The sequence below is a fragment of the Hydractinia symbiolongicarpus genome, chromosome 11 (assembly GCF_029227915.1).
Source record: "Hydractinia symbiolongicarpus strain clone_291-10 chromosome 11, HSymV2.1, whole genome shotgun sequence".
Classification (NCBI taxonomy): domain Eukaryota; kingdom Metazoa; phylum Cnidaria; class Hydrozoa; order Anthoathecata; family Hydractiniidae; genus Hydractinia; species Hydractinia symbiolongicarpus.
The window spans coordinates 19,017,108-19,042,669 of NC_079885.1; the positions used below are offsets into that span (position 1 = coordinate 19,017,108).

Consider the following 25,562-nt stretch of genomic DNA (forward strand, 5'->3'; position numbering starts at 1 on the left):
AAGATCTCTCGTATAAATCATTGTCAACCATTTTACAGTCATCTTTAGTTTTACATTCTTGCCAGCTGTCGCTAACATACAGGAATTCCTCTGGCTGCAGCAGAGCCATGAAATTACACGGAGGAACCAGTAAATTAATTAACACATTTGTACACAGACGCGCTACGGTTGTCATTAACATAGAAATTATTGGCGAATGAGTTTTGTTTTATACTAACCAAATTTTGTTGCGTAATGTGTGTACGTTGATATGATCGCGTGGCATAATGGATAAGGCGTCCGACTTCGAATCGGAAGATTGTGGGTTCGAGTCCCATCGTGATCGATGTGTTGTTAATTTTAGTTCAGATCAGGTCTACTAAAGTGGAACAACTACCAAGTGGCATGCGCTTTCTAAAAATTGACAAATCTGTTCCCAATAAAAGTGAATTTCGTAACATGGCTTGCGACATGCTACTAATAGGTACATTTTACACTGGCATTCTTGTTTCTCTAATCAAATTTACAATGAATCATTGTCAGCCCTTGATATATTCCTCGTAAAATTCATTGTCAACCATTTTACAGCCATCGTTAGTTTTACATTCTTGCCAGCTGTCGCTAACATACAGCAATTCCTCTGGCCGCAGCAGAGACGTGAAATTACACGGAGGAACCAGTAAATTAATTAACACATTTATACACAGACGCGCTAGGGTTGTCATTAACATAGAAATTACTGCTATTGAGCTTTGTTTGATGCCAACCAGATTTTGTTGCGTAACGCGTACGTTGATATGATCGCGTGGCCTTATGGATAAGGCGTCCGACTTCGAATCGGAGGATTGTGGGTTCGAGTCCCATCGTGATCGATGTGTTGTTAATCTTTGTTCAGAACAGGTCAACTAAAGTGGAACAACTACCCAGGGGCATGCGCTTTCTAAAAATTGACAAATCTGTTCCCAATTAAAGTCAATTTCGTAACATGGCTTGTGACATGCTACCTTTAAAGACATTTAATACTCGCATTCTTGTTTTTCTATTCAAATATCCAATGAATCATTGTCAGCCCCTGAAAAATCTCTCGTATAAATCATTGTCAACCATTTTACAGCCATCGTTAGTTTTACATTCTTGCCAGCTGTTGCTAACATACAGCAATTCCTCTGGCTGCTGCAGAGCCATGAAATTACACGGAGGAACCAGTATATTAATTAACACATTTGTACACAGACGCGCTACGGTTGTCATTAACATAGAAATTATTGGCGAATGAGTTTTGTTTTATACCAACCAAATTTTGTTGCGTAACGTGTATGTTGATATGATCGCGTGGCCTAATGGATAAGGCGTCCGACTTCGAATCGGAAGATTGTGGGTTCGAGTCCCATCGTGATCGATGTGTTGTTAATTTTAGTTCAGAACAGGTCTACTAAAGTGGAACAACTACCCAGTGGCATGCGCTTTCTAAAAATTGACAAATCTGTTCCCAATAAAAGTGAATTTCGTAACATGGCTTGCAACATGCTACTAATAGGTACATTTAACACTGGCATTCTTGTTTCTCTAATCAAATTTACAATGAATCATTGTCAGCCCTTGACATATTCCTCGTAAAATTCGTTGTCAACCATTTTACAGCCATCGTTAGTTTGTGCATTCTTGCCAGTCGTCGCTAATATACAGCATTTCCTCTGGCTGCTGCAAAGCCTTCAAATTACACGGAGGAACCAGTCAATTAATTAAAACATTTGTACAAGTCTGTTCCCAATAAAAGTCAATTTCGTAACATGGCTTGTGACATGCTACTTATAAAAATATTTAATACTCACATTCTTGTTTTTCTATTCAAATATCCAATGAATCGTTGTCAGCCCCTGGAAAATTCTTCGTATAAATCATTGTCAACCATTCCACAGCCATCGTTAGTTTTACATTCTTGCCACTGTCGCTAACATACAGCAATTCCTCTGGCTGCAGCAGAGCCATGAAATTACACGGAGAAACCAGTAAATTAATTAACACATTTGTACCCAGACGCGCTACGGTTGTCATTAACATAGAAATTATTGGCGAATGAGTTTTGTTTTATACTAACCACATTTTGTTGCGTAACGTGTACGTTGACATGACCGCGTGGCCTAATGGATAAGGCGTCCGACTTCGAATCGGAAGATTGTGGGTTCGAGTCCCATCGTGATCGATGTGTTGTTAATTTTAGATCAGAACAGGTCTACTAAAGTGAAACAACTACCCAGTGGCATGCGCTTTCTAAAAATTGACAAATCTGTTCCCAATAAAAGTGAATTTCGTAACATGGCTTGCGACATGCTACTAATAGGTACATTTAACACTGGCATTCTTGTTTCTCTAATCAAATTTACAATGAATCATTGTCAACCTTTGATATATTCCTCGTGAAAATCATTGTCAACCATTTTACAGCCATCGTTAGTTTGTGCATTCTTGCCAGCCGTCGCTAATGTACAGCATTTCCTCTGGCTGCGGCATAGCCTTGAAATTACACGGAGGAACCAGTCAATTAATTAAAACATTTGTACACAGACGCGCTAGGGTTGTCATTAACATAGAAATTACTGCTATTGAGCTTTGTTTGACGTCAACAAGATTTTGTTGCGTAACGCGTACGTTGATATGATCGCGTGGCCAAATGGATAAGGCGTCCGACTTCGAATCGGAAGATTGTGGGTTCGAGTCCCATCGTGATCGATGTGTTGTTAATTTTAGTTCAGATCAGGTCTACTAAAGTGGAACAACTACCCAGTGGCATGCGCTTTCTAAAAATTGACAAATCTGTTCCCAATAAAAGTGAATTTCGTAACATGGCTTGCGACATGCTACTAATAGGTACATTTAACACTGGCATTCTTGTTTCTCTAATCAAATTTACAATGAATCATTGTCAGCCCTTGATATATTCCTCGTAAAATTCGTTGTCAACCATTTTACAGCCATCGTTAGTTTGTGCATTCTTGCCAGCCGTCTCTAATATACAGCAATTCCTCTGGCCGCAGCATAGCCTTGAAATTACACGGAGGAACCAGTCAATTAATTAAAACATTTGTACACAGACGCGTTAGGGTTGTCATTAACATAGAAATTACTGCTATTGAGCTTTGTTTCATGCCAACCAGATTTTGTTGCGTAACGCGTACGTTGATATGATCGCGTGGCATAATGGATAAGGCGTCCGAATTCGAATCGGAAGATTGTGGGTTCGAGTCCCATCGTGATCGATGTGTTGTTAATCTTAGTTCAAAACAGGTCAACTAAAGTGGAACAACTACCCAGGGGCATGCGCTTTCTAAAAAATGACAAATCTGTTCCCAATTAAAGTCAATTTTGTAACATGGCTTGTGACATGCTACCTATAAAGACATTTAATAATCGGATTCTTGTTTTTCTATTCAAATATCCAATGAATCTTTGTCAGCCCCTGAAAAATCTCTCGTATAAATCATTGTCAACCATTTTACAGCCATCGTTAGTTTTACATTCTTGCCAGCTGTCGCTAACATACATCAATTCCTCTGGCTGCAGCAGAGCCTTGAAATTCCACGGAGGAACCTGTCAATTAATTAGAACATTTATACACAGACGCGTTAGGGTTGTCATTAACATAGAAATTACTGCTATTGAGCTTTGTTTGACGTCAACAAGATTTTGTTGCGTAACGCGTACGTTGATATGATCGCGTGGCCTAATGGATAAGGCGTCCGACTTCGAATCGGAAGATTGTGGGTTCGAGTCCCATCGTGATCGATGTGTTGTTAATCTTAGTTCAGAACAGGTCTACTAAAGTGAAACAACTGGCTGCGGCATAGCCTTGAAATTACACGGAGGAACAAGTCAATTAATTAAAACATTTGTACACAGACGCGCTAGGGTTGTCTTTAACATAGAAATTACTGCTATTGAGCTTGTTTGATGTCAACAAGATTTTGTTGCGTAACGCGTACGTTGATATGATCGCGTGGCCTAATGGATAAGACGTCCGACTTCGAATCGGAAGATTGTGGGTTCGAGTCCCATCGTTATGGATGTGTTGTTAATCTTAGTTCAGAACAGGTATGCTTGTGCCATGCTATCTATTAAGACATTTAATACTCGCATTCTTGTTTTTCTATTCAAATATCCAATGAATCGTTGTCAGGCCCTGAAAGATCTCTCGTATAAATCATTGTCAACCATTTTACAGCCATCGTTAGTTTTACATTCTTGCCAGCTGTCGCTAACATACAGGAATTCCTCTGGCTGCAGCAGAGCCATGAAATTACACGGAGGAACCAGTAAATTAATTAACACATTTGTACACAGACGCGCTACGGTTGTCATTAACATAGAAATTATTGGCGAATGAGTTTTGTTTTATACTAACCAAATTTTGTTGCGTAATGTGTGTACGTTGATATGATCGCGTGGCATAATGGATAAGGCGTCCGACTTCGAATCGGAAGATTGTGGGTTCGAGTCCCATCTTGATCGATGTGTTGTTAATATTAGTTAAGAACAGGTCTATTAAAGTGGAACAACTGCCCACTGGCATGCGCTTTCTAAAAATTGACAAATCTGTTCCCAATTAAAGTCAAATTTGTAACATGGCTTGTGACATGCTACCTATAAAGACATTTAATACTCGCATTCTTGTTTTTCTATTCAAATATCCAATAAATCGTTGTCAGGCCCTTAAAAATCTCTCGTATAAATCATTGTCAACCATTTTACAGCCATCGTTAGTTTTACATTCTTGCCAGCTGTCGCTAACATACAGCAATTCCTCTGGCTGCAGCAGAGCCATGAAATTACACGGAGGAACCAGTAAATTAATTAACACATTTGTACACAGACGCGCTACGGTTGTCATTAACATAGAAATTATTGGCGAATGAGTTTTGTTTTATACTAACCAAATTTTGTTGCGTAACGTGTACATTGATATGATCGGGTGGCCTAATGGCTAAGACGTCCGACTTCGAATCGGAAGATTGTGGGTTCGAGTCCCATCGTGATCGATGTGCTGTTAATATTAGTTCAGAACTGGTCTACTAAAGTGGAACAACTGCCCAGTGGCATGCGCTTTCTAAAAATTGACAAATCTGTTCCCAATAAAAGTGAATTTCGTAACATGGCTTGCGACATGCTACTAATAGGTACATTTAACACTGGCATTCTTGTTTCTCTAATCAAATTTACAATGAATCATTGTCAGCACTTGATATATTCCTCGTAAAATTCATTGTCAACCATTTTACAGCCATCGTTACTTTGTGCATTCTTGCCAGCCGTCGCTAATATACAGCATTTCCTCTGGCTGCGGCATAGCCTTGAAATTCCACGTAGGAACCAGTCAATTAATTAAAACATTTGTACACAGACGGGTAAGGGTTGTCATTAACATAGGAATTACTGGTATTGAGCTTTGTTTGATGCCAACCAAATTTTGTTGCGTAACGCGTACGTTGATATGATCGCGTGGCCTAATGGATAAGTCGTCCAACTTCGAATCGGAAGATTGTGGGTTCGAGTCCCATCGTGATCGATGTGTAGTTACTCTTAGTTCAGAACAGGTCTACTAAAGTGGAACAACTACCCAGTGGCATGCGCTTTCTAAAAATTGACAAATCTGTTCCAAATAAAAGTCAATTTTGTAACATGGCTTGTGACATGCTACCTATAAAGACATTTAATACTCGCATTCTTGTTTTTCTATTCAAATATCCAATGAATCGTTGTCAGCCCCTGAAAAATCTCTCGTATAAATCATTGTCAACCATTTTACAGCCATCGTTAGTTTTACATTCTTGCCAGCTGTCGCTAACATACAGCAATTCCTCTGGCTGCAGCAGAGCCATGAAATTACACGGAGGAACCAGGAAATTAATTAACACATTTGTACACAGACGCACTACGGTTGTCATTAACATAGAAATTATTGGCGAATGAGTTTTGTTTTATACTAACCAAATTTTGTTGCGTAACGTGTACGTTGATATGATCGCGTGGCCAAATGGATAAGGCGTCCGACTTCGAATCGGAAGATTGTGGGTTCGAGTCCCATCGTGATCGATGTGTTGTTAATTTTAGTTCAGATCAGGTCTACTAAAGTGGAACAACTACCCAGTGGCATGCGCTTTCTAAAAATTGACAAATCTGTTCCCAATAAAAGTGAATTTCGTAACATGGCTTGCGACATGCTACTAATAGGTACATTTAACACTGGCATTCTTGTTTCTCTATTCAAATATCCAATGAATCGTTGTCAGCCCCTGGAAAATTCTTCGTATAAATCATTGTCAACCATTTTACAGCCATCGTTAGTTTTACATTCTTGCCAGCTGTCGCTAACATACAGCAATTCCTCTGGCCGCAGCAGAGCCGTGAAATTACACGGAGGAACCAGTAAATTAATTAACACATTTATACACAGACGCGCTAGGGTTGTCATTAACATAGAAATTACTGCTATTGAGCTTTGTTTGATGCCAACCAGATTTTGTTGCGTAACGCGTACGTTGATATGATCGCGTGGCCTTATGGATAAGGCGTCCGACTTCAAATCGGAGGATTGTGGGTTCGAGTCCCATCGTGATCGATGTGTTGTTAATCTTAGTTCAGAACAGGTCAACTAAAGTGGAACAACTACCCAGGGGCATGCGCTTTCTAAAAATTGACAAATCTGTTCCCAATTAAAGTCAATTTCGTAACATGGCTTGTGACATGCTACCTTTAAAGACATTTAATACTCGCATTCTTGTTTTTCTATTCAAATATCCAATGAATCATTGTCAGCCCCTGAAAAATCTCTCGTATAAATCATTGTCAACCATTTTACAGCCATCGTTAGTTTTACATTCTTGCCAGCTGTTGCTAACATACAGCAATTCCTCTGGCTGCTGTAGAGCCATGAAATTACACGGAGGAACCAGTATATTAATTAACACATTTGTACACAGACGCGCTACGGTTGTCATTAACATAGAAATTATTGGCGAATGAGTTTTGTTTTATACCAACCAAATTTTGTTGCGTAACGTGTATGTTGATATGATCGCGTGGCCTAATGGATAAGGCGTCCGACTTCGAATCGGAAGATTGTGGGTTCGAGTCCCATCGTGATCGATGTGTTGTTAATTTTAGTTCAGAACAGGTCTACTAAAGTGGAACAACTACCCAGTGGCATGCGCTTTCTAAAAATTGACAAATCTGTTCCCAATAAAAGTGAATTTCGTAACATGGCTTGCAACATGCTACTAATAGGTACATTTAACACTGGCATTCTTGTTTCTCTAATCAAATTTACAATGAATCATTGTCAGCCCTTGACATATTCCTCGTAAAATTCGTTGTCAACCATTTTACAGCCATCGTTAGTTTGTGCATTCTTGCCAGTCGTCGCTAATATACAGCATTTCCTCTGGCTGCTGCAAAGCCTTCAAATTACACGGAGGAACCAGTCAATTAATTAAAACATTTGTACAAGTCTGTTCCCAATAAAAGTCAATTTCGTAACATGGCTTGTGACATGCTACTTATAAAAACATTTAATACTCACATTCTTGTTTTTCTATTCAAATATCCAATGAATCGTTGTCAGCCCCTGGAAAATTCTTCGTATAAATCATTGTCAACCATTTCACAGCCATCGTTAGTTTTACATTCTTGCCAGCTGTCGCTAACATACAGCAATTCCTCTGGCTGCAGCAGAGCCATGAAATTACACGGAGAAACCAGTAAATTAATTAACACATTTGTACCCAGACGCGCTACGGTTGTCATTAACATAGAAATTATTGGCGAATGAGTTTTGTTTTATACTAACCACATTTTGTTGCGTAACGTGTACGTTGACATGACCGCGTGGCCTAATGGATAAGGCGTCCGACTTCGAATCGGAAGATTGTGGGTTCGAGTCCCATCGTGATCGATGTGTTGTTAATTTTAGCTCAGAACAGGTCTACTAAAGTGAAACAACTACCCAGTGGCATGCGCTTTCTAAAAATTGACAAATCTGTTCCCAATAAAAGTGAATTTCGTAACATGGCTTGCGACATGCTACTAATAGGTACATTTAACACTGGCATTCTTGTTTCTCTAATCAAATTTACAATGAATCATTGTCAACCTTTGATATATTCCTCGTGAAAATCATTGTCAACCATTTTACAGCCATCGTTAGTTTGTGCATTCTTGCCAGCCGTCGCTAATGTACAGCATTTCCTCTGGCTGCGGCATAGCCTTGAAATTACACGGAGGAACCAGTCAATTAATTAAAACATTTGTACACAGACGCGCTAGGGTTGTCATTAACATAGAAATTACTGCTATTGAGCTTTGTTTGACGTCAACAAGATTTTGTTGCGTAACGCGTACGTTGATATGATCGCGCGGCCAAATGGATAAGGCGTCCGACTTCGAATCGGAAGATTGTGGGTTCGAGTCCCATCGTGATCGATGTGTTGTTAATTTTAGTTCAGATCAGGTCTACTAAAGTGGAACAACTACCCAGTGGCATGCGCTTTCTAAAAATTGACAAATCTGTTCCCAATAAAAGTGAATTTCGTAACATGGCTTGCGACATGCTACTAATAGGTACATTTAACACTGGCATTCTTGTTTCTCTAATCAAATTTACAATGAATCATTGTCAGCCCTTGATATATTCCTCGTAAAATTCGTTGTCAACCATTTTACAGCCATCGTTAGTTTGTGCATTCTTGCCAGCCGTCTCTAATATACAGCAATTCCTCTGGCCGCAGCATAGCCTTGAAATTACACGGAGGAACCAGTCAATTAATTAAAACATTTGTACACAGACGCGTTAGGGTTGTCATTAACATAGAAATTACTGCTATTGAGCTTTGTTTCATGCCAACCAGATTTTGTTGCGTAACGCGTACGTTGATATGATCGCGTGGCATAATGGATAAGGCGTCCGAATTCGAATCGGAAGATTGTGGGTTCGAGTCCCATCGTGATCGATGTGTTGTTAATCTTAGTTCAAAACAGGTCAACTAAAGTGGAACAACTACCCAGGGGCATGCGCTTTCTAAAAAATGACAAATCTGTTCCCAATTAAAGTCAATTTTGAAACATGGCTTGTGACATGCTACCTATAAAGACATTTAATAATCGGATTCTTGTTTTTCTATTCAAATATCCAATGAATCTTTGTCAGCCCCTGAAAAATCTCTCGTATAAATCATTGTCAACCATTTTACAGCCATCGTTAGTTTTACATTCTTGCCAGCTGTCGCTAACATACATCAATTCCTCTGGCTGCAGCAGAGCCTTGAAATTCCACGGAGGAACCTGTCAATTAATTAAAACATTTATACACAGACGCGTTAGGGTTGTCATTAACATAGAAATTACTGCTATTGAGCTTTGTTTGACGTCAACAAGATTTTGTTGCGTAACGCGTACGTTGATATGATCGCGTGGCCTAATGGATAAGGCGTCCGACTTCGAATCGGAAGATTGTGGGTTCGAGTCCCATCGTGATCGATGTGTTGTTAATCTTAGTTCAGAACAGGTCTACTAAAGTGAAACAACTGGCTGCGGCATAGCCTTGAAATTACACGGAGGAACAAGTCAATTAATTAAAACATTTGTACACAGACGCGCTAGGATTGTCTTTAACATAGAAATTACTGCTATTGAGCTTGTTTGATGTCAACAAGATTTTGTTGCGTAACGCGTACGTTGATATGATCGCGTGGCCTAATGGATAAGACGTCCGACTTCGAATCGGAAGATTGTGGGTTCGAGTCCCATCGTTATGGATGTGTTGTTAATCTTAGTTCAGAACAGGTATGCTTGTGCCATGCTATCTATTAAGACATTTAATACTCGCATTCTTGTTTTTCTATTCAAATATCCAATGAATCGTTGTCAGGCCCTGAAAGATCTCTCGTATAAATCATTGTCAACCATTTTACAGCCATCGTTAGTTTTACATTCTTGCCAGCTGTCGCTAACATACAGGAATTCCTCTGGCTGCAGCAGAGCCATGAAATTACACGGAGGAACCAGTAAATTAATTAACACATTTGTACACAGACGCGCTACGGTTGTCATTAACATAGAAATTATTGGCGAATGAGTTTTGTTTTATACTAACCAAATTTTGTTGCGTAATGTGTGTACGTTGATATGATCGCGTGGCATAATGGATAAGGCGTCCGACTTCGAATCGGAAGATTGTGGGTTCGAGTCCCATCGTGATCGATGTGTTGTTAATTTTAGTTCAGATCAGGTCTACTAAAGTGGAACAACTACCAAGTGGCATGCGCTTTCTAAAAATTGACAAATCTGTTCCCAATAAAAGTGAATTTCGTAACATGGCTTGCGACATGCTACTAATAGGTACATTTAACACTGGCATTCTTGTTTCTCTAATCAAATTTACAATGAATCATTGTCAGCCCTTGATATATTCCTCGTAAAATTCATTGTCAACCATTTTACAGCCATCGTTACTTTGTGCATTCTTGCCAGCCGTCGCTAATATACAGCATTTCCTCTGGCTGCGGCATAGCCTTGAAATTCCACGTAGGAACCAGTCAATTAATTAAAACATTTGTACACAGACGGGTAAGGGTTGTCATTAACATAGAAATTACTAGTATTGAGCTTTGTTTGATGCCAACCAGATTTTGTTGCGTAACGCGTACGTTGATATGATCGGGTGGCCTAATGGCTAAGACGTCCTACTTCGAATCGGAAGATTGTGGGTTCGAGTCCCATCGTGATCGATGTGTTGTTAATATTAGTTAAGAACAGGTCTATTAAAGTGGAACAACTGCCCACTGGCATGCGCTTTCTAAAAATTGACAAATCTGTTCCCAATTAAAGTCAATTTTGTAACATGGCATGTGACATGCTACCTATAAAGACATTTAATACTCGCATTCTTGTTTTTCTATTCAAATATCCAATAAATCGTTGTCAGGCCCTGAAAAATCTCTCGTATAAATCATTGTCAACCATTTTACAGCCATCGTTAGTTTTACATTCTTGCCAGCTGTCGCTAACATACAGCAATTCCTCTGGCTGCAGCAGAGCCATGAAATTACACGGAGGAACCAGTAAATTAATTAACACATTTGTACACAGACGCGCTACGGTTGTCATTAACATAGAAATTATTGGCGAATGAGTTTTGTTTTATACTAACCAAATTTTGTTGCGTAACGTGTACATTGATATGATCGGGTGGCCTAATGGCTAAGACGTCCGACTTCGAATCGGAAGATTGTGGGTTCGAGTCCCATCGTGATCGATGTGCTGTTAATATTAGTTCAGAACAGGTCTACTAAAGTGGAACAACTGCCCAGTGGCATGCGCTTTCTAAAAATTGACAAATCTGTTCCCAATAAAAGTGAATTTCGTAACATGGCTTGCGACATGCTACTAATAGGTACATTTAACACTGGCATTCTTGTTTCTCTAATCAAATTTACAATGAATCATTGTCAGCACTTGATATATTCCTCGTAAAATTCATTGTCAACCATTTTACAGCCATCGTTACTTTGTGCATTCTTGCCAGCCGTCGCTAATATACAGCATTTCTTCTGGCTGCGGCATAGCCTTGAAATTCCACGTAGGAACCAGTCAATTAATTAAAACATTTGTACACAGACGGGTAAGGGTTGTCATTAACATAGAAATTACTGGTATTGAGCTTTGTTTGATGCCAACCAGATTTTGTTGCGTAACGCGTACGTTGATATGATCGCGTGGCCTAATGGATAAGGCGTCCAACTTCGAATCGGAAGATTGTGGGTTCGAGTCCCATCGTGATCGATGTGTAGTTACTCTTAGTTCAGAACAGGTCTACTAAAGTGGAACAACTACCCAGTGGCATGCGCTTTCTAAAAATTGACAAATCTGTTCCCAATAAAAGTCAATTTTGTAACATGGCTTGTGACATGCTACCTATAAAGACATTTAATACTCGCATTCTTGTTTTTCTATTCAAATATCCAATGAATCGTTGTTAGCCCCTGAAAAATCTCTCGTATAAATCATTGTCAACCATTTTACAGCCATCGTTAGTTTTACATTCTTGCCAGCTGTCGCTAACATACAGCAATTCCTCTGGCTGCAGCAGAGCCATGAAATTACACGGAGGAACCAGGAAATTAATTAACACATTTGTACACAGACGCACTACGGTTGTCATTAACATAGAAATTATTGGCGAATGAGTTTTGTTTTATACTAACCAAATTTTGTTGCGTAACGTGTACGTTGATATGATCGCGTGGCCAAATGGATAAGGCGTCCGACTTCGAATCGGAAGATTGTGGGTTCGAGTCCCATCGTGATCGATGTGTTGTTAATTTTAGTTCAGATCAGGTCTACTAAAGTGGAACAACTACCCAGTGGCATGCGCTTTCTAAAAATTGACAAATCTGTTCCCAATAAAAGTGAATTTCGTAACATGGCTTGCGACATGCTACTAATAGGTACATTTAACACTGGCATTCTTGTTTCTTTAATCAAATTTACAATGAATCATTGTCAGCCCTTGATATATTCCTCGTAAAATTCGTTGTCAACCATTTTACAGCCATCGTTAGTTTGTGCATTCTTGCCAGCCGTCTCTAATATACAGCATTTCCTCTGGCCGCAGCATAGCCTTGAAATTACACGGAGGAACCAGTCAATTAATTAAAACATTTGTACACAGACGAGTTAGGGTTGTCATTAACATAGAAATTACTGCTATTGAGCTTTGTTTCATGCCAACCAGATTTTGTTGCGTAACGCGTACGTTGATATGATCGCGTGGCATAATGGATAAGGCGTCCGACTTCGAATCGGAAGATTGTGGGTTCGAGTCCCATGGTGATCGATGTGTTGTTAATCTTAGTTCAAAACAGGTCAACTAAAGTGGAACAACTACCCAGGGGCATGCGCTTTCTAAAAAATGACAAATCTGTTCCCAATTAAAGTCAATTTTGTAACATGGCTTGTGACATGCTACCTATAAAGACATTTAATAATCGGATTCTTGTTTTTCTATTCAAATATACAATGAATCATTGTCAGCCCCTGAAAAATCTCTCGTATAAATCATTGTCAACCATTTTACAGCCATCGTTAGTTTTACATTCTTGCCAGCTGTCGCTAACATACAGCAAATCCTCTGGCTGCAGCAGAGCCTTGAAATTCCACGGAGGAACCAGTCAATTAATTAAAACATTTGTACACAGACGCGTTAGGGTTGTCATTAACATAGAAATTACTGCTATTGAGCTTTGTTTGATGTCAACAAGATTTTGTTGCGTAACGCGTACGTTGAAATGATGGCGTGGCCTAATGGATAAGGCGTCCGACTTCGAATCGGAAGATTGTGGGTTCGAGTCCCATCGTGATCGATGTGTTGTTAATCTTAGTTCAGAGCAGGTTTAATAAAGTGGAACAACTACGCAGTGGCATGCGCTTTCTAAAAATTGACAGACTGTGGGTTCGAGTCCCATCGTGATCGATGTGTTGTTAATCTTAGTTAAGAGCAGGTTTGCTAAAGTGGAACAACTACCCAGTGGCATGCACTTTCTAAAAATTGACAAAAATTTTACAGCCATCGTTAGTTTTACATTCTTGCCAGCTGTCGCTAACATACAGCAATTCCTCTGGCTGCAGCAGAGCCATGAAATTACACGGAGGAACCAGTAAATTAATTAACACATTTGTACACAGACGCGCTACGGTTGTCATTAACATAGAATTTATTGGCGAATGAGTTTTGTTTTATACTAACCACATTTTGTTGCGTAACGTGTACGTTGACATGATCGCGTGGCCTAATGGATAAGGCGTCCGACTTCGAATCGGAAGATTGTGGGTTCGAGTCCCATCGTGATCGATGTGTTGTTAATTTTAGCTCAGAACAGGTCTACTAAAGTGAAACAACTGGCTGCGGCATAGCCTTGAAATTACACGGAGGAACCAGTCAATTAATTAAAACATTTGTACACAGACGCGCTATGGTTGTCTTTAACATAGAAATTACTGCTATTGAGCTTGTTTGATGTCAACAAGATTTTGTTGCGTAACGCGTACGTTGATATGATCGCGTGACCTATTGGATAAGACGTCCGACTTCGAATCGGAAGATTGTGGGTTCAAGTCCCATCGTTATGGATGTGTTGTTAATCTTAGTTCAGAACAGGTATGCTTGTGCCATGCTATCTATTAAGACATTTAATACTCGCATTCTTGTTTTTCTATTCAAATATCCAATGAATCGTTGTCAGGCCCTGAAAGATCTCTCGTATAAATCATTGTCAACCATTTTACAGCCATCGTTAGTTTTACATTCTTGCCAGCTTTCGCTAACATGCAGGAATTCCTCTGGCTGCAGCAGAGCCATGAAATTACACGGAGGAACCAGTAAATTAATTAACACATTTGTACACAGACGCGCTACGGTTGTCATTAACATAGAAATTACTGCTATTGAGCTTTGTTTCATGCCAACCAGATTTTGTTGCGTAACGCGTACGTTGATATGATCGCGTGGCATAATGGATAAGGCGTCCGACTTCGAATCGGAAGATTGTGGGTTCGAGTCCCATCGTGATCGATGTGTTGTTAATCTTAATTCAAAACAGGTCAACTAAAGTGGAACAACTACCCAGGGGCATGCGCTTTCTAAAAAATGACAAATCTGTTCCCAATTAAAGTCAATTTTGTAACATGGCTTGTGACATGCTACCTATAAAGACATTTAATAATCGGATTCTTGTTTTTCTATTCAAATATACAATGAATCATTGTCAGCCCCTGAAAAATCTCTCGTATAAATCATTGTCAACCATTTTACAGCCATCGTTAGTTTTACATTCTTGCCAGCTGTCGCTAACATACAGCAAATCCTCTGGCTGCAGCAGAGCCTTGAAATTCCACGGAGGAACCAGTCAATTAATTAAAACATTTGTACACAGACGCGTTAGGGTTGTCATTAACATAGAAAATACTGCTATTGAGCTTTGTTTGATGTCAACAAGATTTTGTTGCGTAACGAGTCCGTTGATATGATCGCGTGGCCTAATGGATAAGGCGTCCGACTTCGAATCGGAAGATTGTGGGTTCGAGTCCCATCGTGATCGATGTGTTGTTAATCTTAGTTCAGAGCAGGTTTAATAAAGTGGAACAACTACCCAGTGGCATGCGCTTTCTAAAAATTGACAGATTGTGGGTTCGAGTCCCATCGTGATCGATGTGTTGTTAATCTTAGTTCAGAGCAGGTTTGCTAAAGTGGAACAACTACCCAGTGGCATGCACTTTCTAAAAATTGACAAAAATTTTACAGCCATCGTTAGTTTTACATTCTTGCCAGCTGTCGCTAACATACAGCAATTCCTCTGGCTGCGGCAGAGCCATGAAATTACAGGGAGAAACCAGTAAATTAATTAACACATTTGTACACAGACGCGCTACGGTTGTCATTAACATAGAATTTATTGGCGAATGAGTTTTGTTTTATACTAACCACATTTTGTTGCGTAACGTGTACGTTGACATGATCGCGTGGCCTAATGGATAAGGCGTCCGACTTCGAATCGGAAGATTGTGGGTTCGAGTCCAATCGTCATCGATGTGTTGTTAATTTTAGCTCAGAACAGGTCTACTAAAGTGAAACAACTGGCTGCGGCATAGCCTTGAAATTACACGGAGGAACCAGTCAATTAATTAAAACATTTGTACACAGACGCGCTAGGGTTGTCTTTAACATAGAAATTACTGCTATTGAGCTTGTTTGATGTCAACAAGATTTTGTTGCGTAACGCGTACGTTGATATGATCGCGTGACCTAATGGATAAGACGTCCGACTTCGAATCGGAAGATTGTGGGTTCGAGTCTCATCGTTATGGATGTGTTGTTAATCTTAGTTCAGAACAGGTATGCTTGTGCCATGCTATCTGTTAAGACATTTAATACTCGCATTCTTGTTTTTCTATTCAAATATCCAATGAATCGTTGTCAGGCCCTGAAATATCTCTCGTATAAATCATTGTCAACCATTTTACAGCCATCGTTAGTTTTACATTATTGCCAGCTTTCGCTAACATACAGGAATTCCTCTGGCTGCAGCAGAGCCATGAAATTACACGGAGGAACCAGTAAATTAATTAACACATTTGTACACAGACGCGCTACGGTTGTCATTAACATAGAAATTATTGGCGAATGAGTTTTGTTTTATACTAACCAAATTTTGTTGCGTAACGTGTACGTTGATATGATCGCGTGGCCTAATGGATAAGGCGTCCGACTTCGAATCGGAAGATTGTGGGTTCGAGTCCCATAGTGATCGATGTGTTGTTAATTTTAGTTCAGATCAGGTCTACTAAAGTGGAACAACTACCCAGTGGCATGCGCTTTCTAAAAATTGACAAATCTGTTCCCAATAAAAGTGAATTTCGTAACATGGCTTGCGACATGCTACTAATAGGTACATTTAACACTGGCATTCTTGTTTCTCTAATCAAATTTACAATGAATCATTGTCAGCCCTTGATATATTCCTCGTAAAATTCATTGTCAACCATTTTACAGCCATCGTTACTTTGTGCATTCTTGCCAGCCGTCGCTAATATACAGCATTTCCTCTGGCTGCGGCATAGCCTTGAAATTCCACGTAGGAACCAGTCAATTAATTAAAACATTTGTACACAGACGAGTAAGGGTTGTCATTAACATAGAAATTACTGGTATTGAGCTTTGTTTGATGCCAACCAGATTTTGTTGCGTAACGCGTACATTGATATGATCGCGTGGCCTAATGGATAAGGCGTCCGACTTCGAATCGGAAGATTGTGGGTTCGAGTCCCATCGTGATCGATGTGTTGTTAATCTTAGTTCAGAACAGATCAACTAAAGTGGAACAACTACCCAGTGGCATGCGCTTTCTAAAAATTGAAAAGTCTGTTCCCAATTAAAGTCAATTTTGTAACATGGCTTGTGACATGCTACCTATAAAGACATTTAATACTCGCATTCTTGTTTTTCTATTCAAATATCCAATGAATCGTTGTCAGCTCCTGAAAAATCTCTCGTATAAATCATTGTCAACCATTTTACAGCCATCGTTAGTTTTATATTCTTGCCAGCTGTCGCTAACATACAGCAATTCCTCTGGCTGAAGCAGAACCATGAAATTACACGGAGGAACCAGTAAATTAATTAACACATTTGTACACAGACGCGCTACGGTTGTCATTAACATAGAATTTATTGGCGAATGAGTTTTGTTTTATACTAACCACATTTTGTTGCGTAACGTGTACGTTGACATGATCGCATGGCCTAATGGATAAGGCGTCCGACTTCGAATCGGAAGATTGTGGGTTCGAGTCCCATCGTGATCGATGTGTTGTTAATTTTAGCTCAGAAAATGTCTACTAAAGTGAAACAACTGGCTGCGGCATAGCCTTGAAATTACACGGAGGAACCAGTCAATTAATTAAAACATTTGTACACAGACGCGCTAGGGTTGTCTTTAACATAGAAATTACTGCTATTGAGCTTGTTTGATGTCAACAAGTTTTTGTTGCGTAACGCGTACGTTGATATGATCGCGTGGCCTAATGGATAAGACGTCCGACTTCGAATCGGAAGATTGTGGGTTCGAGTCCCATCGTTATGGATGTGTTGTTAATCTTAGTTCAGAACAGATCAACTAAAGTGGAACAACTACCCAGGGGCATGCGCTTTCTAAAAAATGACAAATCTGTTCCCAATTAAAGTCAATTTTGTAACATGGCTTGTGACATGCTACCTATAAAGACATTTAATACTCGCATTCTTGTTTTTCTATTCAAATATCCAATGAATCGTTGTCAGCCCCTGAAAAATCTCTCGTATTAATCATTGTCAACCATTTTACAGCCATCGTTAGTTTTACATTCTTGCCAGCCGTCGCTAACATGCAGCAATTCCTCTTGCTGCAGCAGAGCCATGAAATTACACGGAGGAACCAGTAAATTAATTAACACATTTGTACACAGACGCGCTACGGTTGTCATTAACATAGAAATTATTGGCGAATGAGTTTTGTTTTATACTAACCACATTTTGTTGCGTAACGTGTACGTTGACATGATCGCGTGGCCTAATGGATAAGGCGTCCGACTTCGAATCGGAAGATTGTGGGTTCGAGTCCCATCGTGATCGATGTGTTGTTAATTTTAGCTCAGAACAGGAATACTAAAGTGAAACAACTGGCTGCGGCATAGCCTTGAAATTACACGGAGGAACCAGTCAATTAATTAAAACATTTGTACACAGACGCGCTAGGGTTGTCTTTAACATAGAAATTACTGCTATTGAGCTTGTTTGATGTCAACAAGATTTTGTTGCGTAACGCGTACGTTGATATGATCGCGTGGCCTAATGGATAAGACGTCCGACTTCGAATCGGAAGATTGTGGGTTCGAGTCCCATCGTTATGGATGTGTTGTTAATCTTAGTTCAGAACAGGTATGCTTGTGCCATGCTATCTATTAAGACATTTAATACTCGCATTCTTGTTTTTCTATTCAAATATCCAATGAATCGTTGTCAGGCCCTGAAAGATCTCTCGTATAAATCATTGTCAACCATTTTACAGCCATCGTTAGTTTTACATTCTTGCCAGCTTTCGCTAACATACAGGAATTCCTCTGGCTGCAGCAGAGCCATGAAATTACACGGAGGAACCAGTAAATTAATTAACACATTTGTACACAGACGCGCTACGGTTGTCATTAACATAGAAATTATTGGCGAATGAGTTTTGTTTTATACTAACCAAATTTTGTTGCGTAACGTGTACGTTGACATGATCGCGTGGCCTAATGGATAAGGCGTCCGACTTCGAATCGGAAGATTGTGGGTTCGAGTCCCATCGTGATCGATGTGTTGTTAATTTTAGCTCAGAACAGGAATACTAAAGTGAAACAACTGGCTGCGGCATAGCCTTGAAATTACACGGAGGAACCAGTCAATTAATTAAAACATTTGTACACAGACGCGCTAGGGTTGTCTTTAACATAGAAATTACTGCTATTGAGCTTGTTTGATGTCAACAAGATTTTGTTGCGTAACGCGTACGTTGATATGATCGCGTGGCCTAATGGATAAGACGTCCGACTTCGAATCAGAAGATTGTGGGTTCGAGTCCCATCGTTATGGATGTGTTGTTAATCTTAGTTCAGAACAGGTATGCTTGTGCCATGCTATCTATTAAGACATTTAATACTCGCATTCTTGTTTTTCTATTCAAATATCCAATGAATCGTTGTCAGGCCCTGAAAGATCTCTCGTATAAATCATTGTCAACCATTTTACAGCCATCGTTAGTTTTACATTCTTGCCAGCTTTCGCTAACATACAGGAATTCCTCTGGCTGCAGCAGAGCCATGAAATTACACGTAGGAACCAGTCAATTAATTAAAACATTTGTACACAGACGAGTAAGGGTTGTCATTAACATAGAAATTACTGCTATTGAGCTTTGTTTGATGCTAACCAGAATTTGTTGCGTAACGCGTACGTTGATATGATCGCGTGGCCTAATGGATAAGGCGTCCGACTTCGAATCGGAAGATTGTGGGTTCGAGTCCCATCGTGATCGATGTGTTGTTACTCTTAGTTCAGAACAGATCAACTAAAGTGGAACAACTACCCAGGGGCATGCGCTTTCTAAAAAATGAAAAATCTGTTCCCAATTAAAGTCAATTTTGTAACATGGCTTGTGACATGCTACCTATAAAGACATTTAATACTCGCATTCTTGTTTTTCTATTCAAATATCCAATGAATCGTTGTCAGCCCCTGAAAAATCTCTCGCATTAATCATTGTCAACCATTTTACAGCCATCGTTAGTTTTACATTTTTGCCAGCTGTCGCTAACATGCAGCAATTCCTCTTGCTGCAGCAGAGCCATGAAATTACACGGAGGAACCAGTAAATTAATTAACACATTTGTACACAGACGCGCTACGGTTGTCATTAACATAGAAATTATTGGCGAATGAGTTTTGTTTTATACTAACCAAATTTTGTTGCGTAACGTGTACGTTGATATGATCGCATGGCCTAATGGATAAGGCATCCGACTTCGAATCGGAAGATTGTGGGTTCGAGACCCATCGTGATCGATGTGGTGGTAATCTTAGTTCAGAACAGGTTTACTAAAGTGGAACAACTACCCAGTGGCATGCGCTTTCTAAAAATTGACAAGTCTGTTCCCAATTGAAGTCAATTTCGTAACATGGCTTGCGACATGCTACTAACAGGTACATTTAACACTGGCATTCTTGTTTCTCTAATCAAATTTACAATGAATAATTGTCAGCCCTTGATATATTCCTCGTAAAATTCGTTATCAACCATTTTACAGCCATCGTTAGTTTGTGCATTCTTGCCAGCCGTCGCTAATATACAGCATTTCCTCTGGCTGCGGCATAGCCTTGAAATTCCACGTAGGAACCAGTCAATTAATTAAAACATTTGTACACAGACGGGTGAGGGTTGTCATTAACATAGAAATTACTGCTATTGAGCTTTGTTTGATGTCAACAAGATTTTGTTGCGTAACGCCTACGTTGATATGATCGCGTGGCCTAATGGATAAGGCGTCCGACTTCGAATGGGAAGATTGTGGGTTCAAGTCCCATCGTGATCGATGTGTTGTTAATCTTAGTTCAGAGCAGGTTTGCTAAAGTGGAACAACTACCCAGTGGCATGCGCTTTCTAAAAATTGACAAATCTGTTCCCAATTAAAGTCAATTTTGTAACATGGCTTGTGACATGCTACCTATAAAGACATTTAATACTCGCATTCTTGTTTTTCTATTCAAATATCCAATGAATCGTTGTCAGCCCCTGAAAAATCTCTCGTATAAATCATTGTCAACCATTTTACAGCCATCGTTAGTTTTACATTCTTGCCAGCTGTCGCTAACATACAGCGATTCCTCTGGCTGCAGCAGAGCCATGAAATTACACGGAGGAACCAGTAAATTAATTAACACATTTGTACACAGACGCGCTACGGTTGTCATTAACATAGAAATTATTGGCGAATGAGTTTTGTTTTATACTAACCAAATTTTGTTGCGTAACGTGTACGTTGATATGATCGCGTGGCCTAATGGATAAGGCGTCCGACTTCGAATCGGAAGATTGTGGGTTCGAGTCCCATCGTGATCGATGTGTTGTTAATTTTAGTTCAGAACAGGTCTACAAAATTGGAACAACTACCCAGTGGCATGCGCTTTCTAAAAATTGACAAATCTGTTCCTAATAAAAGTGAATTTCGTAACATGGCTTGCGACATGCTACTAATAGGTACATTTAACACCGGCATTCTTGTTTCTCTAATCAATTTTAAAATGAATCATTGTCAGCCCTTGATATATTCCTCGTAAAATTCGTTGTCAACCATTTTACAGCCATCGTTAGTTTGTGCATTCTTGCCAGCCGTCGCTAATATACAGCATTTCCTCTGGCTGCGGCATAGCCTTGAAATTACACGGAGGAACCAGTCAATTAATTAAAACATTTGTACAAGTCTGTTCCCAATTAAAGTCAATTTCGTAACATGGCTTGTGACATGCTACTTATAAAAACATTTAATCCTCACATTCTTGTTTTTCTATTCAAATATCCAATGAATCGTTGTCAGCCCCTGGAAAATTCTTCGTATAAATCATTGTCAACCATTTTACAGCCATCGTTAGTTTTACATTCTTGCCAGCTTTCGCTAACATACAGGAATTCCTCTGGCTGCAGCAGAGCCATGAAATTACACGGAGGAACCAGTAAATTAATTAACACATTTGTACACAGACGCGCTACGGTTGTCATTAACATAGAAATTATTGGCGAATGAGTTTTGTTTTATACTAACCAAATTTTGTTGCGTAACGTGTACGTTGATATGATCGCGTGGCCTAATGGATAAGGCGTCCGACTTCGAATCGGAAGATTGTGGGTTCGAGTCCCATCGTGATCGATGTGTTGTTAATTTTAGTTCAGATCAGGTCTACTAAAGTGGAACAACTACCCAGTGGCATGCGCTTTCTAAAAATTGACAAATCTGTTCCCAATAAAAGTGAATTTCGTAACATGGCTTGCGACATGCTACTAATAGGTACATTTAACACTGGCATTCTTGTTTCTCTAATCAAATTTACAATGAATCATTGTCAGCCCTTGATATATTCCACGTAAAATTCATTGTCAACCATTTTACAGCCATCGTTACTTTGTGCATTCTTGCCAGCCGTCGCTAATATACAGCATTTCCTCTGGCTGCGGCATAGCCTTGAAATTCCACGTAGGAACCAGTCAATTAATTAAAACATTTGTACACAGACGAGTAAGGGTTGTCATTAACATAGAAATTACTGGTATTGAGCTTTGTTTGATGCCAACCAGATTTTGTTGCGTAACGCTTACGTTGATATGATCGCGTGGCCTAATGGATAAGGCGTCCGACTTCGAATCGGAAGATTGTGGGTTCGAGTCCCATCGTGATCGATGTGTTGTTAATCTTAGTTCAGAACAGATCAACTAAAGTGGAACAACTACCCAGGGGCATGCGCTTTCTAAAAAATGAAAAATCTGTTCCCAATTGAAGTCAATTTTGTAACATGGCTTGTGACATGCTACCTATAAGGACATTTAATACTCGCATTCTTGTTTTTCTATTCAAATATCCAATGAATCGTTGTCAGCCCCTGAAAAATCTCTCGTATTAATCATTGTCAACCATTTTACAGCCATCGTTAGTTTTACATTTTTGCCAGCTGTCGCTAACATGCAGCAATTCCTCTTGCTGCAGCAGAGCCATGAAATTACACGGAGGAACCAGTAAATTAATTAACACATTTGTACACAGACGCGCTACGGTTGTCATTAACATAGAAATTATTGGCGAATGAGTTTTGTTTTATACTAACCAAATTTTGTTGCGTAACGTGTACGTTGATATGATCGCGTGGCATAATGGATAAGGCGTCCGACTTCGAATCGGAAGATTGTGGGTTCGAGACCCATCGTGATCGATGTGGTGGTAATCTTAGTTCAGAACAGGTTTACTAAAGTGGAACAACTACCCAGTGGCTTGCGCTTTCTAAAAATTGACAAGTCTGTTCCCAATTAAAGTCAATTTCGTAACATGGCTTGCGACATGCTACTAACAGGTACATTTAACACTGGCATTCTTGTTTCTCTAATCAAATTTACAATGAATAATTGTCAGCCCTTGATATATTCCTCGTAAAATTCGTTATCAACCATTTTACAGCCATCGTTAGTTTGTGCATTCTTGCCAGCCGTCTCTAATATACAGCATTTCCTCTGGCTGCGGCATAACCTTGAAATTCCACGTAGGAACCAGTCAATTAATTAAAACATTTGTACACAGACGGGTAAGGGTTGTCATTAACATAGAAATTACTGCTATTGAGCTTTGTTTGATGTCAACAAGATTTTGTTGCGTAACGCCTACGTTGATATGATCGCGTGGCCTAATGGATAAGGCGTCCGACTTCGAATCGGAAGATTGTGGGTTCAAGTCCCATCGTGATCGATGTGTTGTTAATCTTAGTTCAGAGCAGGTTTCCTAAAGTGGAACAACTACCCAGTGGCATGCGCTTTCTAAAAATTGACAAGTCTGTTCCCAATTAAAGTCAATTTTGTAACATGGCTTGTGACATGCTACCTATAAAAAAATTTAATACTCGCATTCTTGTTTTTCTATTCAAATATCCAATGAATCGTTGTCAGCCCCTGAAAAATCTCTCGTATAAATCATTGTCAACCATTTTACAGCCATCGGTAGTTTTACATTCTTGCCAGCTGTCGCTAACATACAGCAATTCCTCTGGCTGCAGCAGAGCCATGAAATTACACGGAGGAACCAGTAAATTAATTAACACATTTGTACACAGACGCGCTACGGTTGTCATTAACATAGAAATTATTGGCGAATGAGTTTTGTTTTATACTAACCAAATTTTGTTGCGTAACGTGTACGTTGATATGATCGCGTGGCCTAATGGATAAGGCGTCCGACTTCGAATCGGAAGATTGTGGGTTCAAGTCCCATCGTGATCGATGTGTTGTTAATTTTAGTTCAGAACAGGTCTACAAAATTGGAACAACTACCCAGTGGCATGCACTTTCTAAAAATTGACAAATCTGTTCCCAATAAAAGTGAATTTCGTAACATGGCTTGCGACATGCTACTAATAGGTACATTTAACACCGGCATTCTTGTTTCTCTAATCAATTTTAAAATGAATCATTGTCAGCCCTTGATATATTCCTCGTAAAATTCGTTGTCAACCATTTTACAGCCATCGTTAGTTTGTGCATTCTTGCCAGCCGTCGCTAATATACAGCATTTCCTCTGGCTGCGGCATAGCCTTGAAATTACACGGAGGAACCAGTCAATTAATTAAAACATTTGTACACAGACGAGTAAGGGTTGTCATTAACATAGAAATTACTGGTATTGAGCTTTGTTTGATGCCAACCAGATTTTGTTGCGTAACGCGTACGTTGATATGATCGCGTGGCCTAATGGATAAGGCGTCCGACTTCGAATCGGAAGATTGTGGGTTCGAGTCCCATCGTGATCGATGTGTTGTTAATTTTAGTTTAGAACAGGTCTACAAAATTGGAACAACTACCCAGTGGCATGCACTTTCTAAAAATTGACAAATCTGTTCCCAATAAAAGTGAATTTCGTAACATGGCTTGCGACATGCTACTAATAGGTACATTTAACACCGGCATTCTTGTTTCTCTAATCAATTTTAAAATGAATCATTGTCAGCCCTTGATATATTCCTCGTAAAATTCGTTGTCAACCATTTTACAGCCATCGTTAGTTTGTGCATTCTTGCCAGCCGTCGCTAATATACAGCATTTTCTCTGGCTGCGGCATAGCCTTGAAATTACACGGAGGAACCAGTCAATTAATTAAAACATTTGTACACAGACGAGTAAGGGTTGTCATTAACATAGAAATTACTGCTATTGAGCTTTGTTTGATGTCAACAAGATTTTGTTACGTAACGCCTACGTTGATATGATAGCGTGGCCTAATGGATAAGGCGTCCGACTTCGAATCGGAAGATTGTGGGTTCAAGTCCCATCGTGATCGATGTGTTGTTAATCTTAGTTCAGAGCAGGTTTGCTAAAGTGGAACAACTACCCAGTGGCATGCGCTTTCTAAAAATTGACAAGTCTGTTCCCAATAAAAGTGAATTTCGTAACATGGCTTGCGACATGCTACTAATAGGTACATTTAACACCGGCATTCTTGTTTCTCTAATCAATTTTAAAATGAATCATTGTCAGCCCTTGATATATTCCTCGTAAAATTCGTTGTCAACCATTTTACAGCCATCGTTAGTTTGTGCATTCTTGCCAGCCGTCGCTAATATACAGCATTTCCTCTGGCTGCGGCATAGCCTTGAAATTACACGGAGGAACCAGTCAATTAATTAAAACATTTGTACAAGTCTGCTCCCAATTAAAGTCAAT

General features: G+C 39.6%; 40 non-coding genes across 40 annotated transcripts; all 40 read left to right on the top strand.

Moving 5' to 3' along the window:
* The first annotated feature begins 252 nt into the window (after window positions 1-252).
* Window positions 253-325, top strand: Trnar-ucg (transfer RNA arginine (anticodon UCG)). Its single transcript has one exon. It is a non-coding gene; the product is annotated as a tRNA-Arg (tRNA).
* A 453-nt stretch (window positions 326-778) lies between these two features.
* Window positions 779-851, top strand: Trnar-ucg (transfer RNA arginine (anticodon UCG)). Its single transcript has one exon. It is a non-coding gene; the product is annotated as a tRNA-Arg (tRNA).
* A 454-nt stretch (window positions 852-1,305) lies between these two features.
* On the top strand, window positions 1,306-1,378 carry Trnar-ucg (transfer RNA arginine (anticodon UCG)). Its single transcript has one exon. It is a non-coding gene; the product is annotated as a tRNA-Arg (tRNA).
* A 731-nt stretch (window positions 1,379-2,109) lies between these two features.
* Window positions 2,110-2,182, top strand: Trnar-ucg (transfer RNA arginine (anticodon UCG)). The gene has a single exon. It is a non-coding gene; the product is annotated as a tRNA-Arg (tRNA).
* A 454-nt stretch (window positions 2,183-2,636) lies between these two features.
* Trnar-ucg (transfer RNA arginine (anticodon UCG)) lies at window positions 2,637-2,709 on the top strand. Its single transcript has one exon. It is a non-coding gene; the product is annotated as a tRNA-Arg (tRNA).
* A 454-nt stretch (window positions 2,710-3,163) lies between these two features.
* Window positions 3,164-3,236, top strand: Trnar-ucg (transfer RNA arginine (anticodon UCG)). Its single transcript has one exon. It is a non-coding gene; the product is annotated as a tRNA-Arg (tRNA).
* A 453-nt stretch (window positions 3,237-3,689) lies between these two features.
* On the top strand, window positions 3,690-3,762 carry Trnar-ucg (transfer RNA arginine (anticodon UCG)). The gene has a single exon. It is a non-coding gene; the product is annotated as a tRNA-Arg (tRNA).
* A 650-nt stretch (window positions 3,763-4,412) lies between these two features.
* Window positions 4,413-4,485, top strand: Trnar-ucg (transfer RNA arginine (anticodon UCG)). The gene has a single exon. It is a non-coding gene; the product is annotated as a tRNA-Arg (tRNA).
* A 454-nt stretch (window positions 4,486-4,939) lies between these two features.
* Window positions 4,940-5,012, top strand: Trnar-ucg (transfer RNA arginine (anticodon UCG)). Its single transcript has one exon. It is a non-coding gene; the product is annotated as a tRNA-Arg (tRNA).
* A 981-nt stretch (window positions 5,013-5,993) lies between these two features.
* Window positions 5,994-6,066, top strand: Trnar-ucg (transfer RNA arginine (anticodon UCG)). Its single transcript has one exon. It is a non-coding gene; the product is annotated as a tRNA-Arg (tRNA).
* A 980-nt stretch (window positions 6,067-7,046) lies between these two features.
* On the top strand, window positions 7,047-7,119 carry Trnar-ucg (transfer RNA arginine (anticodon UCG)). The gene has a single exon. It is a non-coding gene; the product is annotated as a tRNA-Arg (tRNA).
* Window positions 7,120-7,851: 732 nt separating this feature from the next.
* On the top strand, window positions 7,852-7,924 carry Trnar-ucg (transfer RNA arginine (anticodon UCG)). The gene has a single exon. It is a non-coding gene; the product is annotated as a tRNA-Arg (tRNA).
* Window positions 7,925-8,378: 454 nt separating this feature from the next.
* Window positions 8,379-8,451, top strand: Trnar-ucg (transfer RNA arginine (anticodon UCG)). Its single transcript has one exon. It is a non-coding gene; the product is annotated as a tRNA-Arg (tRNA).
* Window positions 8,452-8,905: 454 nt separating this feature from the next.
* Trnar-ucg (transfer RNA arginine (anticodon UCG)) lies at window positions 8,906-8,978 on the top strand. Its single transcript has one exon. It is a non-coding gene; the product is annotated as a tRNA-Arg (tRNA).
* Window positions 8,979-9,431: 453 nt separating this feature from the next.
* Trnar-ucg (transfer RNA arginine (anticodon UCG)) lies at window positions 9,432-9,504 on the top strand. The gene has a single exon. It is a non-coding gene; the product is annotated as a tRNA-Arg (tRNA).
* Window positions 9,505-10,154: 650 nt separating this feature from the next.
* On the top strand, window positions 10,155-10,227 carry Trnar-ucg (transfer RNA arginine (anticodon UCG)). The gene has a single exon. It is a non-coding gene; the product is annotated as a tRNA-Arg (tRNA).
* A 981-nt stretch (window positions 10,228-11,208) lies between these two features.
* On the top strand, window positions 11,209-11,281 carry Trnar-ucg (transfer RNA arginine (anticodon UCG)). Its single transcript has one exon. It is a non-coding gene; the product is annotated as a tRNA-Arg (tRNA).
* Window positions 11,282-11,735: 454 nt separating this feature from the next.
* Window positions 11,736-11,808, top strand: Trnar-ucg (transfer RNA arginine (anticodon UCG)). Its single transcript has one exon. It is a non-coding gene; the product is annotated as a tRNA-Arg (tRNA).
* A 454-nt stretch (window positions 11,809-12,262) lies between these two features.
* On the top strand, window positions 12,263-12,335 carry Trnar-ucg (transfer RNA arginine (anticodon UCG)). Its single transcript has one exon. It is a non-coding gene; the product is annotated as a tRNA-Arg (tRNA).
* A 454-nt stretch (window positions 12,336-12,789) lies between these two features.
* On the top strand, window positions 12,790-12,862 carry Trnar-ucg (transfer RNA arginine (anticodon UCG)). Its single transcript has one exon. It is a non-coding gene; the product is annotated as a tRNA-Arg (tRNA).
* Window positions 12,863-13,315: 453 nt separating this feature from the next.
* Trnar-ucg (transfer RNA arginine (anticodon UCG)) lies at window positions 13,316-13,388 on the top strand. The gene has a single exon. It is a non-coding gene; the product is annotated as a tRNA-Arg (tRNA).
* A 415-nt stretch (window positions 13,389-13,803) lies between these two features.
* On the top strand, window positions 13,804-13,876 carry Trnar-ucg (transfer RNA arginine (anticodon UCG)). The gene has a single exon. It is a non-coding gene; the product is annotated as a tRNA-Arg (tRNA).
* Window positions 13,877-14,523: 647 nt separating this feature from the next.
* Trnar-ucg (transfer RNA arginine (anticodon UCG)) lies at window positions 14,524-14,596 on the top strand. The gene has a single exon. It is a non-coding gene; the product is annotated as a tRNA-Arg (tRNA).
* Window positions 14,597-15,049: 453 nt separating this feature from the next.
* Window positions 15,050-15,122, top strand: Trnar-ucg (transfer RNA arginine (anticodon UCG)). The gene has a single exon. It is a non-coding gene; the product is annotated as a tRNA-Arg (tRNA).
* Window positions 15,123-16,258: 1,136 nt separating this feature from the next.
* On the top strand, window positions 16,259-16,331 carry Trnar-ucg (transfer RNA arginine (anticodon UCG)). Its single transcript has one exon. It is a non-coding gene; the product is annotated as a tRNA-Arg (tRNA).
* A 454-nt stretch (window positions 16,332-16,785) lies between these two features.
* Trnar-ucg (transfer RNA arginine (anticodon UCG)) lies at window positions 16,786-16,858 on the top strand. The gene has a single exon. It is a non-coding gene; the product is annotated as a tRNA-Arg (tRNA).
* Window positions 16,859-17,312: 454 nt separating this feature from the next.
* Trnar-ucg (transfer RNA arginine (anticodon UCG)) lies at window positions 17,313-17,385 on the top strand. Its single transcript has one exon. It is a non-coding gene; the product is annotated as a tRNA-Arg (tRNA).
* A 732-nt stretch (window positions 17,386-18,117) lies between these two features.
* On the top strand, window positions 18,118-18,190 carry Trnar-ucg (transfer RNA arginine (anticodon UCG)). Its single transcript has one exon. It is a non-coding gene; the product is annotated as a tRNA-Arg (tRNA).
* Window positions 18,191-18,838: 648 nt separating this feature from the next.
* On the top strand, window positions 18,839-18,911 carry Trnar-ucg (transfer RNA arginine (anticodon UCG)). The gene has a single exon. It is a non-coding gene; the product is annotated as a tRNA-Arg (tRNA).
* A 647-nt stretch (window positions 18,912-19,558) lies between these two features.
* On the top strand, window positions 19,559-19,631 carry Trnar-ucg (transfer RNA arginine (anticodon UCG)). Its single transcript has one exon. It is a non-coding gene; the product is annotated as a tRNA-Arg (tRNA).
* A 454-nt stretch (window positions 19,632-20,085) lies between these two features.
* On the top strand, window positions 20,086-20,158 carry Trnar-ucg (transfer RNA arginine (anticodon UCG)). The gene has a single exon. It is a non-coding gene; the product is annotated as a tRNA-Arg (tRNA).
* A 454-nt stretch (window positions 20,159-20,612) lies between these two features.
* Window positions 20,613-20,685, top strand: Trnar-ucg (transfer RNA arginine (anticodon UCG)). The gene has a single exon. It is a non-coding gene; the product is annotated as a tRNA-Arg (tRNA).
* Window positions 20,686-21,139: 454 nt separating this feature from the next.
* Window positions 21,140-21,212, top strand: Trnar-ucg (transfer RNA arginine (anticodon UCG)). The gene has a single exon. It is a non-coding gene; the product is annotated as a tRNA-Arg (tRNA).
* Window positions 21,213-21,944: 732 nt separating this feature from the next.
* Window positions 21,945-22,017, top strand: Trnar-ucg (transfer RNA arginine (anticodon UCG)). The gene has a single exon. It is a non-coding gene; the product is annotated as a tRNA-Arg (tRNA).
* A 454-nt stretch (window positions 22,018-22,471) lies between these two features.
* Trnar-ucg (transfer RNA arginine (anticodon UCG)) lies at window positions 22,472-22,544 on the top strand. Its single transcript has one exon. It is a non-coding gene; the product is annotated as a tRNA-Arg (tRNA).
* Window positions 22,545-22,998: 454 nt separating this feature from the next.
* Trnar-ucg (transfer RNA arginine (anticodon UCG)) lies at window positions 22,999-23,071 on the top strand. The gene has a single exon. It is a non-coding gene; the product is annotated as a tRNA-Arg (tRNA).
* A 454-nt stretch (window positions 23,072-23,525) lies between these two features.
* On the top strand, window positions 23,526-23,598 carry Trnar-ucg (transfer RNA arginine (anticodon UCG)). Its single transcript has one exon. It is a non-coding gene; the product is annotated as a tRNA-Arg (tRNA).
* A 454-nt stretch (window positions 23,599-24,052) lies between these two features.
* On the top strand, window positions 24,053-24,125 carry Trnar-ucg (transfer RNA arginine (anticodon UCG)). Its single transcript has one exon. It is a non-coding gene; the product is annotated as a tRNA-Arg (tRNA).
* A 454-nt stretch (window positions 24,126-24,579) lies between these two features.
* On the top strand, window positions 24,580-24,652 carry Trnar-ucg (transfer RNA arginine (anticodon UCG)). The gene has a single exon. It is a non-coding gene; the product is annotated as a tRNA-Arg (tRNA).
* A 454-nt stretch (window positions 24,653-25,106) lies between these two features.
* Window positions 25,107-25,179, top strand: Trnar-ucg (transfer RNA arginine (anticodon UCG)). The gene has a single exon. It is a non-coding gene; the product is annotated as a tRNA-Arg (tRNA).
* The last annotated feature ends 383 nt before the right edge of the window (window positions 25,180-25,562 follow it).